Here is a 19,113-nt window from a genome sequence, read left to right on the forward strand (position 1 = left end):
GGGCCCAAGTTCTGTTCCCAGAACACACCTCTGGCAGTGGCTCACGACCACCTGTAACTCTGGCTCTGAGGGCTCTGACTCCCTCTTTTGGTTTCCAAGGCACCTGTACTCAGATCCACATATCCAACCACATACATACCTATAATTAAAAGTAAAATAAGTCTTAAGAAAAAAAATTATGATTACTGGGCAGTAGTGGCTCATACCTTTAATGCTAATACTTGAGAGGCAGAGACGGGTATCCGTGAGTTTAGAGCCTGGTCTACGAATGAGTTCCAAGACAGGCAAGGCGACACAGTTGTTACTGTTATTTAGAATCATAGAATAATTTCACCTATTGAAATATTTAGACATTTTTTCCCTCTGCCATCAAAACTCCTTACAAATCTCTTAATGGTCCTTAGCACAGAGGGATTGGTCCCAGTCTTCACAGGCACTCAAGTGCTGTCATGTCCTCCCGTTGAGACTTTACACACTCTGGAGTTTCCTGGTCCAAGTGGCAGCTGCCTTCTGCCATGTGATGTGTGAGTGTGTGTGTGTGTGTGTGTGTGTGTAAGGTAGCACACACCTGACGTTGATGATTTAGTATTTTCCAAAAAGAGAGTACAAAATATATCGTTAGTTGCTTTTATGCTGCTTATCTGTGAAATGATAACATTTAGAATTTTGGGGGTGTCAAAGTGTATTGTAACAATTAGCTTCTTTCCTATTTATTTATTTATTTATTTATTTATTTATTTATTTATTTTTGCATCTTGCCAAGGTCAGAGCATACATGACTGGGGCAATGGGCAAGCATGTAAAGGTCAAAGCTAGCAGCTGTCTGTGGGAGAGGGTTGGTGGACACAGACAGAAGCTGTGTGATAAAAGTCAAGGCCAAGACCCGTCTCTGTTCCTCACTGGTTACGCAGAAAACCTTAGTGGGTGGAAATGACAGCAGGCACATCTCCTTCACCAGAGGGTCAAATAAAATCGCTGAGTCAGCGGTCACACTGGCGGACCCTGGTGCTTGGTGCGTTGGGCTCCTGTGGTTCTGTGGTAGTCTTTCCTAGTATGATGAACTCAGCTACCAAACATCACCAAACACTGCTGGGAGATGATTCACGGGATCTTTGTAAGTGTATCCTAGTTGAGGCTCTCATCTGCCAATTTCTGTTTTCAGAAATGAATTTTTTTCCAAGTTAAAATATCTTGGGCAGAAGTATGCTCACCACTATACCATCAATACTAAAAGATATCATCACTCCACTACCCTAAGATAACATAATGGCTGAGAAAGTGTTCTTTCTCAGTCCCATCCATAACCCACAGTGATCTTACCTGACACCAGCTAACATTTTGGCAATAGCTTTTCATTGGGATGCTTTGTATATCTTTTTGTGTGTGTATAATATTTCAAGTTGCATTTCCAATCAAACCCAAATTTCTACTATCCTGTTAGGAGGTCAAGAAGCTGATCCTACAGAATCTATTGAATTAAAACATCTTGCTGATAGGAGCGCTTGTCATCTTCAGTATCTTAGGCAAGTGCTCACCCTCTGAGCTACAGACAGCCAGGGGTCAGTATCACTTTTGCTCTCTGGGTAACAAAAGGGTGAGTTGAAAACCATCTTACATAGCCAGGGAGAAGTGGGTGCTGTCTGTCATACACACACACACACACACACACCTGTCATATAGTATATATGTATCTACCTATCTATTCATCTATGTGTCTATCTATGTATTTATTTACCTTCCTATCTATATATCATCTATCTATCATCTGTGTACGTATTATGTATGTATCGATCTACCTATCATCTATTTATCTGTCTCAGAGCTTACAATAGCCAACTGGCACTGTTGGTAACAAGCCACAGTTTGTATCTTTTCAGTCATGGTCACTCATTCTGAGAAGCCAGCTCAGAGAGAGTATTTGCAGAGTATTTCTGGACACTGTGTAATCCTGATCTGGCTGGAAGCCTGAGACCTGGTATCAGAGACAGGTAATGTTGAGAACTGAGTTGATATCACTGCTCTGGATCATCTTCCATGCTAGTGGAATACCTAGAATTTGGCATTTTGATTGTAAATGTTTAGACAAGTGGTTCTGACTCAGTCTTGGACACTGCCCCGTATTCTACACATTTTTATTTAAAGTAGAGGCAGGGTCTTCAGTTCCACATGGGACAATGGTCAGCCAGCCAGCTGGTCCAATTATTAGTGCATTTTCTTTTTGAGATGGTATCTCACTGTGTAGCTCTGGAACTGATATGTAGACTAGGTTGGCCTTGAACTCATAGGTATCCACTTGTCTTTGTCTCTGGAGTACTGGGATTAAAGGCGTGCAATGCTACACATGGCTCAATTATTAGTGAATTTTAAGAGAATCAAAACATGTTGCCCGGTGCCTAGGCTGTCTGTGGAGACCTAGGCTCCTCACAAAGGGCAGCCGGGTTGAAAAGTTGAAAGAACTAAGAGACAGCTGGCTGCTTGCCAACGAGGCCCTGGCGGAACCTAAAAGCCACACAGAGCGGCTTCTCCTCTTCCCTCCCACGCCATCTTCCCACACGGTCTCTGACTTCCTTCTCTCTCCATACCATCTAAAATTACAAGCAGTGACACCAGGTTTTCAAGTTAAGAATAAGGTTAGAGGACGCCACAGCTGTGCAGATTAAGGAAAAGGGGGGGGGGGGGGAACCAAAAAAACTGTTTCCCAGCACAGTTTCCTCAGTAGAAAGGGCAATGTGAGCGCTCACGTGCACGCATGCTTGCTCACACGCACGCACGCTCCCTAGCGTTGCTTTTAGAGCACTATTCTTCTAACACGATAGACTGTTAGGAAGATAAAATAACACCTTCCTGGTTGGAGTGAGGTACTTTCAAGACAAAGCCTGGTATGCAGTGGGAACTTTTAAAAAATGGTGGCTGCTACTCGCCTGGAGGACCAGGGGCGGCAGGAGCCCAGCCTGTCTCTAGTCAGGAGCCTCTGTTGCTTTCTGCGCACTGGGTTCCGCTCACCCTGTTCCGCCCACAAGGAGCTCTTCCATGGACTTTGAACCCAGATCAAAATGTATTTAGGAAACCAAAGACAGCAGGCAGGGTGGATTGGTGTCGCAGCAGCCCCTCAGTCCCTGTGAATAGTCCAATAGAAGAGTCCAGAAGCCCTTTACCATGGAGCTTGGGATCTGAGGCTTTTGTGTTTCACAATGAAAACCAATGTCCTAAGTGATGAATCCGTCCAGTGAAAAGGTGCCAAGTCTCTTTATGAGGTGCTCGGTCTCCTCAGAGGCTGAGGTGGAAACACCCATCCCCTTGACTAATAGGTCTTCCCTCTTGCTAACCCTTCTGTTGTGGCTTCCGCCCACACTACACCTGGTCCCAGTGCAGAGATGACCTTTCCTTCTCTTGAAAGTCGCAACCTGGTTAGTGCTGGAATAAAACTGGGAGCGTTCTTGTTGGGCCTCATACTAATAGGAGGAAGCAGAGGTCCAAATAGGGAAAGCCTGGGGCCTAGAACTAGAACTGGCTTCTGGCCATTTTAACATCTAATATGGTGTTCCTCTTGCACTCACGGGCTGGGCCTGCAGGTCAGAACTCCCTGCCAATAGCAGCCACCACAATACCCCTCTAGACCTTCCTGAGAAGACTGCATGGCTAGGGTCCAGAGTAGGACACATACAGACTTGGATATTGGCTGAGTTCAAGTTCTGTGACCTCAAGAACTGTTGTGACCCGTTCTGAACCTTACTGACTACCACAGGGCCATGCATGGAACTGTGGCATGGCTAGAACAAAGGGAGACATTGTGTCAATGACAGCTGAGGTTGAGTTCTCTCACTCATTTCTCTCTCTGGACATACGTGTCTTTGTACCTAGCTTGGCCCCTGAGTCTTCTCAACCCATAGTGAGGTTCTGTGAGTCCCACTGTTTTTTAGAAGAGAAATGGAGGCTCCAATATGTAACCTGGTCAGAGAGCTGGGTCTGGAAACTTTCTTCTAGGGAAGATCTTGAGATCTCAAGTGTATATTTTAAAATGCTAGCCATTAGCGCAGTGGATTCTGGGGGAGGTGAGTCTTTGACTCAGCATGTCCGTAGAAGCCTTCTATAGTGATAGATGGTCTGTTGCTCTCCTACTCAATACAGTCGCCACTAGATTTGTGTGCTTTTTGTGTAATAAGGTTAGTGTTGGGAGCTGGAGAGATGGCTCAGTGTTGGAGAGCACTTGCTGGGTTGGTTTCCAGCACCCATGTGATTGGCCCACAACCATCTGTAAGTCCAGCTCCATTGGGTTCAATCCCCTCTTCCATCTTTAGTGGGGTACCAGGCATCTGCACAGTGCACATACGTGCAGGAAAACAGGCATCCACACAAAGTAAATAAATCTTTAAAAAATTCAGGCTAGCCGGGTGTGGTGGCACACGCCTTTAATCCCAGCACTTGGGAGGCAGAGGCAGTCAGATTTCTGAGTTTGAGGCCAGCCTGGTCTACAGAGTGAGTTCCAGGACAGCCAGGGCTACACAGAGAAACCCTGTCTCAGAAAACCAAAAAAAAAAAAAAAAAAATTGAGGCTAGATTTTTTTTCTCTCTTTCCCTCCCTTCCTTCTCTCTTCTTTTCCCTCCTTCTCCCTCTCTCTACCTCCTCTTTCTCCCTATCCCTCTCTCTTCTTCCCCTTCTCTCTGCACTTTGCCCTCCCCCAACCCACATCCCACACCCCATGGCAACTTCCCTGGCGGCCTTCCTTGGGGCCAGTGAACTTGACCAAGTCTTCAATAACCCTGTCTTTAATATATTCCAAAAAAAGAAAGAAAGAAAGGAAGGAAGAGAAAAAAGGAAAGAAGAAAAAAGGAAAAAAAAAAAAGAAAAAGAAAGAAAGAAAAGAAAAAAAAATGAGGCTGATGTCAGTGAGGACCCAAATTGTTAGCTTAGCTTAATGGGGCTGGAGGCTTCTGTCTGGGGCAGCCCAGAGTCCATAGTGTTACCATAGCTGTAAAAGAACTCCATTTTTTCTTCACCTGAGCAGGAGAGGATTCTGGGAGTGAAGCTCTGGAAATCTCTCACACACCTGCTGGTGCTCAGGTGTTGAGTGGTGCTCCTCCCCTCTCCTCCTTCCCTCACACTGCTTAGCTCTGGAAGTGATGAGAAGAACCAGAGCCTGTGCAGGGTACTAGGCAAGCAACCTACCTTGGGAAGGTGTGGCCGCCGGGCAGAGTCCGGGGTACACAGTGAGTGTGTTTATGGTACTACTGTCTACTCAGCAGTGGGCCAGCAGGCAAAGTCCTGATGCACTGACCTAAGGAGTATGCTGGGCCTGAGATCCTGGCTCTGCTTGCTGACCACACACTCAGGCCTGCAGACCTGCTTGTCTCTGAACTGTCAGTGTTGCAAGGTAGCCCCAGGACACCTGGGTAGCTGGCACCAAACAGGACCCCTCTCTGCCTACACATCTCCAAGTGGCTGGATCTGCCAGGGTGCTCCTTGCCAGTTCTAAGGAGATCCAGAATGGGCAGAGGTGCAGGAGTCAATGTTTCTGTGTTGTTCCTGTCCTGAGAAGCTGGCAGGGTCAGAGAAAGGCTTAATGCGCAAGAGCAACAGGTCCCAGCTCACCAAGTCCTGATGTTGACTTTTGTTTTCTTTTTCTTCCCTCCCTCCTTCCTCCTCCCTCCCTCCTTCCTCCTCCCTTTCTCCTTCACCCCTCCCTTCCTCCCTTCCTCCTCAGGGTCTCATCCCTTTCAGAACTCACTGTGTACCCCAGACTATTCCCAAACCCATGGGAATCCTACCAGCTCAGTCCTGCAAGTTCTCGGATTACAAAAGTGATCCACCATGCTCTTTCTTTCTTTCTTTCTTTCTTTCTTTCTTTCTTTCTTTCTTTCTTTCTTTCTTCCTTCCTTCCTTCCTTCCTTCCTTCCTTCCTTCCTTCCTTCTTTCTTTCTTTCTTTCTTTCTTTCTTTCTTTCTTTCTTTCTTTCTTTTTCTTTCTTTTTTTTTCTTTCTTTCTGTTTCTTTTAATACTTCTCAGTTATCACTTATCCGGTGTTAAATACTTTAGCAGCCCACGGAGTCACACGTACATGGCAAACATATTTTTCTGTTTGCAGAGAAGGCACTGGACACAGGTCTGGTTACTGCTTTGCTGAAGGTCTTTCATTTTTCAAGGCCAACGTGAGGGGGTTGGGATACAAATACCAGATGGGCAGGAACAGCGATCCTCTGCAGAGTGGGCTAGAGGGCACTCTGGTGCCTGGTGGCTCCAGTCAGCGCTGACTTTTTAAGCCAGGCTTCCTATCTCTGAAGAGGCTAGCAAGATACTGCAGGTGCTCCAGATAAGCAGAGAGAGTGCAGGGGAAGGGACAGAAAGGTACAGGGGCTTTGGAAGAAATCAGGCTGGAGGCAGGCTCGGCTCCCACTCTCAGCTCCCACTCTCAGCTCCCAGTCCTCATGTTGGACGGTGACCTGTGACCCTATCTGGAACGGTTTTGCAGGTGAGCAGGACTGATTATTTCTGTCAGTATAAAAGGAAAGGCAAATCGGAAGCAAGTGAGCAAGACACAGGCCACACTGCCCAGAGTCAGCTCACAGCAAACACAGAGCAGAGGCCATCAGCTCCTGCAGGCTGTGTGGACAAGAACCCTGAGCTGTGAGCATCCTTGGACAGTGACATTATCACATTATCACAGCCGGCTCAGCACTTACCTAGTGAGTGTACACCAGGTGACAAACTGGCAGGGAGAAGCCACTGACTGTCTCATCAGGGAAGCCCTGGGGTGGGCATTTGGGGTACTCTGGGCACAGGCTCCTCCCCTGGGAAGGATGTGGGATAGCGAATGCATAGGCAAGCTGTCTCACTGAAGCTGGTCTCGCTGGTGTATGTGGCTTTCTCTTGCCTTGCCAAGGTCTCAGCCGAGAAGTCAGCCTGCCTGGTCTCCAGATGCCCTCTCCAAGGGATAGCACACCCGCCACCTGCCTGAGCTGCAGTGAGTGACCTTATACACAGGTGGGGAAGTTGGGTGTCAGGGTCCCCAGTTCTTGGTCTAGTCATGGCAGCACAGAGAGACAGTGGTCTTGGCCTCAAGCCAAAAGGATATGCCCCATTCCTATTTCTTAAGGAAGTTAGGCTCCCGGGGGGGCCTGGATCTTGGTTACCTAGCACCTGATACTCTGTGTGACTCCCTAAGTCTACTGAATAATTAAATGCAAGCAGCTATCAGGCGGATTTGGGGTCAGACCAGACTTCAAAGGCAGCCAGCCTCTTCACCATTGCACAAGTTCTGGAGGCCTGTTTCCTCATCTGGAACAGTGTGTAATACTTGTGACCTCAGAGAACTACTATGGAGATGCTACAAAAATAAACATATATTGGGGCTAGGGAGTTGGATCAGAGGGTTAAAGGTGTTGGTTGCTAAACCTAAGGGCCTAAACCTCAACGGTTCAAGGAGAGAACCAACATCTGCAGGTTGTCCTGTGATCTCCACACTTACCCCACCCTCCCACAGATAATGTACATGCACATAGTAAATGAATAAAGTATAATAAAAATAGCACATATAAGGATCCCATCAGAGATCCTGTGTGACCCTGTAAGCACCTAAATATCAGGGATTGTTTTCATTAATAGTATTTTATCACCACCACCATCACCATCACCATCATAGTTTGGATTGGTGATAACACTATTAAGGTGCATGCGTAAGTAGTAAAGACTATTTTCATACAGTTGCCCATAGAACTTGCTGAGGTTCCCGTATATCTGCTCTGCATTCCTTGGCACATGCCAGTTCCCACCCACTCCCCCAACCACCCCCATCCTGTAGCCACAGTCTTCAGTGTTGCAATATCTTATTGGAGGCAAGGTCAAACCATCTGGCACTCATGGAGAAAGCATTCTCTTGCTTGTGGAAACCCTGGCTTTGGGGTTAACCTCTCACCAAGAGCGGCTGCAAAAGGCTACAAAGCTAACATTAGTGGGTGAGCAGGGGCGTGGTCATGGGAAGCGAACCCTGAGCTCCTTAACCATTTTGGCAGGATCCTCAAGATCTGCCAGCCCACCCAGGCCTCCTAGAAAGTGGGGAGTGGAAAGTATCTGGCCCTGCTGCCTGCTGGATCCCTGGCAGATGATGAGCAGTGGGAAGTAAATACTCAATGTCCGGAGCTGGCAGATAGGATTTGGGGGAGGGTGGAGATACCAAGCCTGGGCTTGAGATCTCAGACATAGGCCAGACTGCCTTATAAAGCCCTCTATGGAGGGTATCTTGAAGATACCTCTCTGGCTCCTGTGACTGGCAGTAAAGATTCTGGCCTTTACAATGGGCATCCCTTGAGGACTAGCTCAGCCAATCACACTAAGCAAGAAGAATGTCCATGGACTTTCAGCCTCACTTTATAGATAAGAGGCCTAAAACCCAGAGAGGGTATATGACTTCTCTGAGCCTTTCAGGGTACCACTTATCCAACTGTCATTGGATGTGACTCTAGCTTCAGCCTTGCTGGCCCTGCAGCAAGCAGTCCACTCCTTTGCAACACGGGGAGCCCCCCCCCCCAGAGGACCGGAGGAGCTGATGTTCCAGACTGTTTTATGGAGGGACTGGTAGTTTAACCAAGGTAATCTTGACCTTGGATATTGTCCAAGGAAACTGCTCCTGCAGGTTCACTCTGACTTTCTGTAAAATAAGTAGGCTGCAGTTTCCATGCTGTGCAGCCGGCTCTCCTTTGCTTTGTCTAGATGCTTTTGTGGGAGAGGACTGTGGGCAAGCAGTACTGGGGCACTGGCAGATTCTCTAATTTACAGCGATGTGGGGAATATGTGGAATGTTGACAAGGGAGGAGAGTCTCGCTTAGAGCCCACGAGGGAAAAGATCCGCTGAAACCTGAGCTTCATCTCCTGGCTGGCAAGTCTGCATGCTGTCCATTGGGGAAACCTCAGAGGAGAGGGCTGTCTGGGTCAAGTTTCCCTGTGAGCAGTGGGGCTGTGCATCCCTCGGAGATTGTGTGCTGTTTTTCAAAGGTCATTGCAGGCCTTGGTTTGGTTTTGCCTGAAGATGAGAAAGGTATCTGTTAGAAACTGCCAGGCTCTACCTAGAACCAGTGTGTATACCTTGTAGTTTCCTGTCTTCCTGTCTGTGGAGGGGACTCTGCTCAAATGGCCCCAGATGGGGGAAAACTGCTTTTGGATTTTTTTTTTCCCCTTTGCATTTTGGATATGGGAACCAGGGATGGTACAAATGGGAAAACTGGCTATTGGCTTTAAAGCCTAACCCAGGTCATTGATGTCCTTTCTTCAGTGTCCCTCTCCCTTTGTTAGAACAGAGGAGACATGTACAAGTGCAGAGGTAGGCTCAGACTGGAAGGTAGAAGGCACTCACTTGCAAGCTGGAGCCCCAGTGAGTCTGAGATAGTGGCCAGAGCTATTCACTCTCTCTCTTGTGTGCACATGTGTGGGTGTGTGCATCTGTGCTTGAGAGAGAGAGAGAGAGAGAGAGAGAGAGAGAGAGAGAGAGAGAGAGAGAGAGAATATATGGTGTAAGTAAGTGGTATATGTATGTGATGGTTGTGTGTGGTGTATGAGTGTGGTGGTTGTAGTGGTTGTGGTGGTCATGTATGTGTGGTAGTTGTGTGTGGTGCATATGTACAGGTGGAGACCAGAGGAAGACACTGGGTGTCCTCTACCACTCTACCTTATTCCTTTGAGACAGGGTCTCACCATTCTGCATTTTTCAGCTAGGCTGGCAGCCAGCAAGACCTAGAGACCTTCCTGTCTTTGCTTCCCACAGTGCTGGGTTTACAGACACATGTGGGCCTACCTGGTTTGTTACATGGGGCCTGGGGTGCAAACTGGTCCTTCTGGTTGTACAGCAAATGCTCTAACCCATATCAAGCCTTCTCTCCATCCCTCTGCCCTCAGAATTTTCAGACCCTTCTGCCCATCCTACCCATCTCCCTGCTCCTGGGTCTGGAGGGGACCACATTGTGCTTTAAGATAGTAGATGTTTGACAGATGAAGTTCTTGTGGAGCCTTCCTACTTTTCTAGTTACCCAGAATCCTGTTAGTCTTACCCAAGGAGAAAGAGGCTTTTCTGCAGCCTGGCTCCAATTTGAACGCAGAAACAGCTGTGCCCTGATTTGTTGACTGGCTTTTCATCCTCTGCCAAAGAGCTTGGATGTTTTGAGGTAGACATTGCCTAGGTTCAAGTCTTGTCACTTACTCATGGTAGGAGAGTTGTCTCTTAGTCTCTTCTGGTCTGTTCCCTCAACTAGAAGATGGGTATAAATTAGTACCTTCCTCATGAGGACTCAGTGTCATGGTGTGTGAGAAGGGCTTGCTCAGCGCTGGCCCAGTCATGAACTCAGTGGATATCTGTCACTGTTGGAGAGTCTGGGGAGGGACAAGGGCCATGCTGGTCCCCTAATCTTTAGCATAATGAATTATACACAGTAGGCCCTCACCGGATGCTTGTGGAACAGTGTGACTTGCTGGCAGATACAAATGTGTCTGGATCTTCTATCAAGAAGAAAACCTGAGCCGGGCGTGGTGGCGCATGCCTTTAATCCCAGCACTTGGGAGGCAGAGGCAGGCAGATTTCTGAGTTTGAGGCTAGCCTGGTGTACAAAAAGTGAGTTTCAGGACAGCCAGGGCTATACAGAGAAACCCTGTCTCAAAAAATCAAAAAAGAAGAAGAAGAAGAAGAAGAAGAAGAAGAAGAAGAAGAAGAAGAAGAAGAAGAAGAAGAAGAAGAAGAAGAAGAAGACCTGTTGGCCAAGCTAGTTCAACAAACAGTAAAGTCATCATGGTCATAAGCCATTCATTCACTCAGCCATTCACACTTCTCACACACGGGGCTTAGTCTGGGCACTTAGAACTTCTCACCCACAGAGCACTGTTTGCTCTTCATGCCTCACCCTTATGTTTGCTGCCCACTGACATAGTCCACAGAACTCTGAAAAGTGCTGATGGCAAGGGCTAGGGACACAACAAACCCAAAGCCCTGGGGAGGAGGACCACCTCCCAGCCCCAGGGTCTCTGATTTAACTGCCACAGTGTATGCAGGATGTGGAAGACTTTAACTGTCCCAGTGGTATCTGTCCAATAGTCTTTAGGTGTCTGTTGTTTAGTAGACGATGAGATATCTGTAGTACCACCATGGAGAAGGCATTGAAACCTCCCTCACATCAGTCCTGCCCGGACCTCGGAACTCTGTGTCATTCCTCAGATGTTTTCTTTCCCATCCTTGTCCTGATATCATGTGAATGTACGATTCTGCTTCCTGGAGAAAGTTTATCTGCCAAGGAAGACAGTATGGCTTCGGCCTTCTAGTTGATCAAAGGTATGCTTCGAGTTTAGGCTGGGTTGAGTTCATGAACAAGAGCACCTTGACCCTGTGGGAGCTGAGGGTCAGCACCTCGGTTCTAAACTCAAGCTGGAGCAGTATGAAGTGAATGGTGTGGGCTTCACGTGCCCGCAGGGAAATCCCAGTGTCTACAGCTAGAACTTTCGGACAGATTGCCGCCATCGAGGGTGTGTGTCTCTCTGTGTGTATTTTGGGTTTGAGGCTGACATTTCAGCTGAACATGGGTGGAGGCAATAGCTGAATTGTTAGAAGGCCTGAAGAAATCTGTCTCTCTGCCATACAACCAAGTGTTGCCGTGTGGCGGTTGAGGAATGTGCCTTGCTGCTTGCCAACACTTCAGAGAATGTGAGGACTTAGAAGCCCAAGCAGCGATTCCTTCTGGAGAAAGTAAATAAAAGTTCCTTCAAGTACTGTGTTGTGAGTGTGAGGACTTCACCCTTTATGGCACGCAGGAGAGGACGCCGGTCCTGGGTTTGTTAACATCTCCTCCTTTCCAGGTCTGCAGAATATACAGAAAAGTTACAAATATCCCTCATTCCTGTGGGCTGGGGAGGAATTTGGGTTCTGCAGACACACAGCTGTGTTCTGTGTGGTCCTATAAAGTCATCACTCTAACCTGGTTCCTCCTGTGTCAACTAAGGGTCATGGTCGTGCCTACCCCTGGCCCACCATGACAGTGAAAGGGGAGAAGAGGTGTAACTACCCCCAAAGACTCTTGGTTACACAGTGCTCACAAAGCTCACCTGGCACCTGGTCCAGGAAGCTGCCTCAGCCAGTGGAGCTCTTGCTGTTGTAAGCATAAAGACCCAAGTTGGAATTTCCATTACTCATGTAGAAGTCAGACATGGGAGTGTAGCTCCAGAGCTGGAGTGTGGAGACAGGTCAGTCCCTGAAGTTTGCTGGCCATCCAGTCTAGCCTAATCCATGAATTTCACGTTCAGTGAGAGACCCCAACTCAGAAAATACGGAGAACGATGGAGGAGGACACTTGATGTTGACTTCTGACCTCTACACATAACTCTACACATATATACATGTACACATGCACACACACATACACAGGGGCACACATGCCCATGGGGACACAGAGATATACAGACTTACCTGATATATAGCATTTTTGAGGGGAGAGAAGGTTTGCTTTGGCTTATGGTTCAAGGAGGTTCCATCATTGTGGGGAATACATAACAGCAGGCAGAGAAGACAGAGTGACCAAAGCAGGAGGCTGGCTTGTCACACTGCATTCACACTTAGGAAGCAGGGGGTACACAGGAAGTGGAGCCCAGCTTCTAACCCCCAGGATGCATTCATTCCCAGTGACTCACTTCCTCCAAGGAAACTGCACCTCCTGAAGACTCAAGCCTTTGTAGATGGTACCCCAGCCTTTGAGGTTTCAGTATGTGACTGCTTGTCTACTTGCTTTTAGGCCTGTGGTAAAACACATGATGGAGCAAAGTTGCTCTCTTACTAGCTAAGTAACTTGCTTGTTAGAATGGTGCTGCAGAGGGTTGGGGGAATGGGGAGAGAGGATGCAGAGCCCTGCTGATGCTGCTGAAGGTTGGTCCTGAAAGGCTCCCATCCCCTTCACAAAGTCAAATGCATTCTCTTTGCCTCTAAGAGGTGCCAGTGTCTTAAGGGTCATTATTGCTCAAAAAACCATGGTTTTTGATTATTTTCATTTAACTTTATATGCACTGGAGTAAGGGCGTCAGATTCCCTGGAACTGGAGTTAGAGAGCTGCCATGTAAATTGAATCCCAGTCCTCTGGAAGAACAGCCAGGGTTCTTAGCCACTGAGCCAGCACCCCCTAAAACCATGTGTAAAGTTTCCTTTAAGATCCAAGGCACTTCATGGTTAACTAGACCATATCAATGCCCTATTTCTCGATTTCTGTGTTGGCTAGCTCTCCATTGCTATACAATGTATAGTCCCAGGGGGAGGCCACATGCCGGGCAAGGTACAGTGGTGGGCAGTGGGAGCAGGAAGCAAAGAAAACCAAACACTTCTTAAAGTAGGGACTTCTATTGTCTCTTTGGTTTTCTCTAACTGATTATTAGCGGGAGGGCACTGAGAAACCCTAAGGCAATCAGCCAGTTATCTGAAACTTGGGCAAGATCAGATCAGAAGCTCTCCCCACACCCAGTGCAGGGTAAAATGTTCCCTTTCAGTCTATGCTGTGTGGCAGTCATCCCCTCCTGGCTGTAGGCCTGAGCACAGAAGCAAGCCCTGAAGTATACAACTTTAATCCTAGTGTGTGTACTGCAGGTGCCAGTGGCTGGTGGAATTCCATCAGTGCTCCCCTCTAGGGGAGCAGAGCATATGCTGTCTGACATTTGTGAATGCCCACACCTGAGGCCTGTGAGTCTTTAGAAATATGGCCCTGAAACTCAGAGTCCCTATTCTTAGAACTTGCTTGCGTTCATTAGCATATCAGACAGACTTCATGTTGGACTTTCAGCCTCTAGCAAGGAGTGAGTGTGTTCTTGATCTGAGACTTGGTCTCCGTGATGCATTCTGTGCTTCCTGTCAGTTATAGCTGGCCTCCCATGTTTCTTGATACAGGCCTCATCACAAGGATTTCTCTGTGTACAAAACTGTGGCATTGCTAGCTTAGGATAGAAATATGGTGATCAAGGAGGAGCCTTCAGTCCAATGGGGAAGATGCAAGTTCTGGGATAGAGTGACGTTTCTCTCCAGCCTCTTGCAAGATCTTTTAAGAGTGCTCCCAGGTTTCACCCTCCTGCTTCCTGTCTCTCCACTTGCAACGGAGTCTGTCTTTCCGTGACTTAATCAGTTAATAGTAACTTCTGTGTTAGCCTAGTCGGCGTGCAGCCTGCCTTCCATCCGTGTTCTCACAGGCTCGTCCCTTCTCAGTCCAAGTACAGCAGTGTTGCCACAGCAGAGCATTAACAGAAACGCAACACAGAGAAAAGCCTCCTGGGTGGAAGGGCCAGGCCCTTTGTATTCCAGACAACTCCACCCCTCCCCTGTTCCTTGTCACTCTTGCCAGAGGTTTAGAAGGACCTCTGCGGTTAAACCGGGCTCTCTTGGGGCATGTGGGTAATGAACACTAATCCCCTTATCTTAAGGTCAGATGATTCCATCCTGTTCCCACCTGCCACCATTACTTTCCCTTGCCATTGCTACGGTTTCTTTTCTATTGCTGTCCCATGATAAAATGTCCTGATCCAAAGCAACTCAGCGGAGGAAGGCTTTACAATACCAGGACACACTCCATCACTGGGTGACACCAAAGCAGAAAGTCAAGGAACTAGTCATACCACTTGCACAGTCAGGAGGAGACAGACATAGATGCAGCCCATTCGAGCAGTACTGGCTCGCCATCCCTACTCTCCCACAGTCCAGTGCTCCAGACTGGGGAAATGATACTACCCACAAAGGGCTGGATCTTTGTCCATGAATTAACTGTCTAAATGATTCCCCATGCACATGCCCACAGGCCAGCCTGACCTGGATAGTTCCTCAGTTGAGATGCTTTCCTGGTGGTTTCCAGGCTGTGTCCACTGACGGTTAACCAACCAGCACATCCATGTTGACAGAACATAGTCACAGACTATGAGGAATATGGATACCTTTGGGGGAGGGGAGATGCTACAGTCTGGTGTCCCAGGACCACAGAGCTGTCCTCTGTCATGAAGGTCCTGTAGTTGTCACCTGGGGAAGAGAAATTCACATGGGAAAGGCCTGTCACCCCAAGGACATTGTTGCCTAGATGGGGGGCGAGGGGTGGGGCTCAGGCTCCTAGGCTGGCTGGAAGGAATGTTCTTACCCCAGGGCAGCTGCTTCTGGACTGTATAAAAAAGCCATAAGGAGTGTGTCTTAGTTAGGGTTCTACCGCTGTGAACAGACACCATGACCAAGGCAAGTCTTATAAAAAACAACATTTAATTGGGGCTGGCTTACAGGCTCAGAGGTTCAGTCCATTATCATCAAGGTGAGAGAATGGCAGTATCCAGGCAGGCATGACGCAAGAGGAGCTGAGAGTTCTATGTCTTCATCCAAAGGCTGCTAGTGGAAGACTGATTTCCAGACAACTAGGGTGAGGATCTTATACCCACACCCACAGTGACACACCCATTCCAACCAGGTCACACCTATTCCAACAAGGCCACACCTCCAGATGGTGCCACTCCCTGGTTCAAGGATATACAAACCATCACAGAGTGTTTGTCTGAAAATTCTGTCTCCAGTTCCTGTCTTGAATTCCTTGGCTTCCCTCAATAATGGATTTTTTTTCCTTTTATTTGGGTTGGGGGGTGGTGGTGGTGGTGTTTGTTTGTTTGTGTGTTTGTTTCATTTTGTTTTTGAGACAGGGTTTCTCTGTGTGACAGTCCTGGCTGTCCTGAAAATCACCTTGTAGATCAGGCTGGCCTCAAACTCATGGAGATCTACCTGTCTTGGCCTCCTGAGTGCTGGGATTAAAGGCTTGTACCACTATACCCGGCTCAGTGATGGACTGTAAAGTGTGAATTGAAATAAACCCTTTCCTTTCTCAAGTTACTTTTGGTCAGTGTTTTATCGAAGCAACAGGAAATCAAACTAGGGTACTTCACCAATGGTTGATGGTACATTTAAGCGAGTAGATTGGGGTTCTAATTTGTGATATGACCACAATAATATGGTACCGATGTGCTCGTGACAAGCGAATGAGCTAGGAATCTATTAAATGGTCCTCAAAATGTGACTCTTAGAAATGCTTTTTTTTTTTTTTTTTTTAAATACAGAAAATTTCTGTGGCAGCATTGTCTACAAATCCGGCTAGGGAATTCTCACCTGGGGCTCTCCAACCTAGGGCGTGTTTCTTTAAGGGGAGGAAAGGAAGTGTCGAGTCACCCTGAGTCTTCTGCCCTTTGGTCTCTGAGTCTATAAAATATAGCAATGTTTTCTTTGACACAAACCTTAAAATAGGAAGCCTGACACCCACATATAGCCACATTCTCTTCTCAAGTGGGGTCGAGCGGCAGAAATTTCCAGAGGAAAAGGTGTGGCGTGGGCAGGTAAGTACCACTTCTCTGTATGAGGAGATGCAAGTGAAAGAGCTCCTTTTAGACCCTAAAAGGAAAAAAAAAAAAAATCTCTAAACCAAATTGAAACGTACACAGTCCCTAGAAATACGCCTGCTTCCGAGGTTGCAACAGCTAAAGAAGCAGGCAGGGCAGCAGCTGTGCAAAGTTTACTGAAAGTTTCTGTGGCTAAGCGTCTGTCCGGAAGACAAGCAGGCAGGCAGAAGGCAAGGCCAGTGTGGATTCAGGTAGTGTCTTGCCCCCACCCACCTCCAACTTCTTGCTTAGGTTTCTCCAGCTAGCAGGCAGGAGCCAACCCCGCCCCAGCTCTGGGCTCCAATCCTTCCTTCACGTGGCCACGCATAGGGGAAAGCGCCGTGGAAAAAGGACTCCCAACAGTAACAAGTTGTTGTGACTCAAAAACTCCTGGAAGAAGTCTGCGGGGCGTTCGGGTGCGGTCCTTTCCCCGGCACCCTAGCCTGAGGGTGCACTTCGGCGGGGGCCCCTGGGTGCGTGTGGGCGCGCCGGGCAGCACATTCCTGGCCGGGGAGGAGAGCGCGGCGGGCGCCCCTGCGAGCAGCTGGCTGTGCTGGCCCTGAGCGCTCGGAGCTGGGGGAGGAGCCTGGCCCGGTCGCCGGCGCTCTCCCAGTCATTGGCCTTTTGTGCTGCAACTTTTCCCGAGCCCTTCGGGGAGCCCGCGCCCGCCCCGCGCCGTTGCCCCGGGAAAGTTTGCTTTTCCTGGGTCCTCCCGCGTAGGGACTGCGCCAGGCTCAGAGGACTCATCCTGTCCGGGGGACTCTGGTGGTTGTGTCCCGGGAGAAAGGCGGCTACGTTGAGGGCCAGCCCTGATCATCCCGGGTAAGTGCGCAGTGGTGACTGCGGGCGCACGTGGGGTCAGGGAGGAGACACAGGACCCCAAGACCTTGGCCGCCAGACAAAGCCGTGCTAGAAGGGGCTGCGAAGCTCCTTTCAGCTTTCCTAAGAGGGACTTGTGTCGGCTCTGAAAGTAGCAAAGTACATTTTTGTGTTCCCTGCTGGCAGCGGCGTGTATCTGTCAGGGAACTGGCGGGACCCAAGCGTCTGTCTGGAGGCTGGTTCCCCCAAGTGGGCCACCAGGAGTCAGCGCCTGTGGGCGGAGTGTTGGGGTCCTCCAGGTTTCCGGGGGAGGGGGTTATCCCTGACCAGAGGCTGCCTCTTGCCATCTCTACTGGGCTCTTTTTCCTAGTCGTGTTGGTTATGCCGGGGGGGGGGGGTCTCTTGGGGGGGGGCATCTTTGGCGGTCATGTTGATGAGTGTGGATGAGTCTTAAAGATCTGCACAGGATTTCCTCCGAGTTTGAGACTTTTAAATTCTCGAACAGTTACGTCAGCGGGGCCGAGCGCACTTCTGGGCTCCAGGGCGGCACGTGACCCAGCCGAGCTTCCCTCTAGGCGTCCTTTGGCTCAGCTAGGCTGCCACCGGGTTCTCTTACTTTGGGTGTTGTGCACAGGCAGCTTCAGACGTGCTGTGATTGCCTAGGAACACGCCTCTATATACCTGCTGTTTTCTTAAGTCCCGCGTTGGTCTTTTCTTAAAAAGTGGCGACTCGATACACGGTTGTCTTATGGTGTCAAATGGAGAGAGACATTTGTGGTAGCTGGTAGAAATAGAAACACCGGAGGGGAGAGGAAAGGGCTTGCTGAATGGGTTTACATGTGCCCTGTGATCACCCCAGGTCCCCATTGAACAGTCCGTTCAATGAGGGGTCCCAGGGCAGACTCCTATTTGTTTTATCCCAGAGGAAAGCACAGTTCTCTTATGAGGCAGAGAGAGCTCCCGATCCATTTCTCTGATACCCTGTAGAGTGGCCACATTTAAAAAGGGGCCACACTTTCTTTTATATGGAGCAATGACTTTGGCTGGTTTACATCCATTCAGATCTACATGTAGATTTTAGTGGTGAGTCCCAACTTATGCTTTTGGGCTGACAGTTTGAATGTGGAAGGGAGACTAGGGCTGGCTGGCTGTGCTGGCCAGCGCGTGGAAGGATTTTCATGGGTCTCTTCTTCACAGGCCCAGCCCTGTCCTGGGCGTTTTTCTCTAAGGAGACTTGGAGCAGGATATAATCCGGCAGCTGGCCCCTTATACAGTCACTAGGGTGGACTCAGTCTCTAGGCCACCTCCTTCTTCTGATGCCACTCAAACGTTAGGTCCCAAGCTAGGTGCAGTGCCGTGTGCCCTTAATCACAGCTCTGTGGCATGGTATGTTGAATATGGTAGCCAGCATTTAAGACCCATCTTAAAAGAAACAGTTAGCTCAAGCCTCAGAGTATGTTCATGGAGTATGGCCTGCTTATATTCCAGTCATTCATACCCAGGCATCTTTGCTTACGGAAGTCTGCAGATCAGTTCTTGGGGCCTCTGTGAAACCTAGATAGAATTAGTCCTTCCCCTCTGTTGCCAGTGCATGGACTATTTAAACTGAAAGGACACTTTAAGATCAAGGTTTCCCGTAACAGATTTGAAAAAGAAGCATGGACGTGCAGGGTCTCAACTAGGATTGCATTCCAAAGTGGGGCTCCAACACAGGACCCCAGACTCCTGACCTGGTTGTGTAGGTGTCACAGCACAGGCAGCCTCTGGTTTTATTTGGTATTGCATTGGTGTTGTTTGTTTGTTGTTTCTATGGAGACAGACTCTGCATGAGGAAACGACATATCTAGCATCTAGTTTACAGAACTACTTCCATAAAAACTGGCAGGGTTCTGGAGAGGGGGTGGTTG

General features: G+C 48.6%; 1 protein-coding gene and 1 long non-coding RNA gene across 38 annotated transcripts in view; one reads left to right on the forward strand and one right to left on the reverse strand.

Moving 5' to 3' along the window:
• Tacc2 (transforming, acidic coiled-coil containing protein 2) overlaps nucleotides 1–19,113 on the forward strand; it is a 214,697-nt gene that overhangs the window by 76,213 nt on the left and 119,371 nt on the right. For 2 of the 37 annotated variants that reach the window (XM_011241873.3, XM_017322414.2), the window contains exon 1: nucleotides 16,911–17,209. The exons of 29 other annotated variants lie outside the window; for them this stretch is intronic. The gene's annotated coding sequence lies outside the window, so the exon portion shown is untranslated. Of the gene's footprint in view, nucleotides 1–16,255; nucleotides 16,346–16,910; nucleotides 17,210–19,113 lie in introns of those variants that run through there. 6 more of the 37 variants (XM_011241872.3, XM_011241875.3, XM_030242833.1 and 3 more) reach the window with 4 other exon arrangements.
• Nucleotides 15,341–16,736, reverse strand: Gm39098. Its single transcript, XR_869991.3, has 3 exons — nucleotides 16,622–16,736; nucleotides 16,247–16,400; nucleotides 15,341–15,367 (listed from the first exon to the last, which is right to left on the reverse strand). It is a non-coding gene; the product is annotated as a predicted gene, 39098 (long non-coding RNA).

Source organism: Mus musculus, chromosome 7, assembly GCF_000001635.26.
Source record: "Mus musculus strain C57BL/6J chromosome 7, GRCm38.p6 C57BL/6J".
In the NCBI taxonomy this organism is placed as follows: Eukaryota; Metazoa; Chordata; class Mammalia; order Rodentia; family Muridae; genus Mus; species Mus musculus.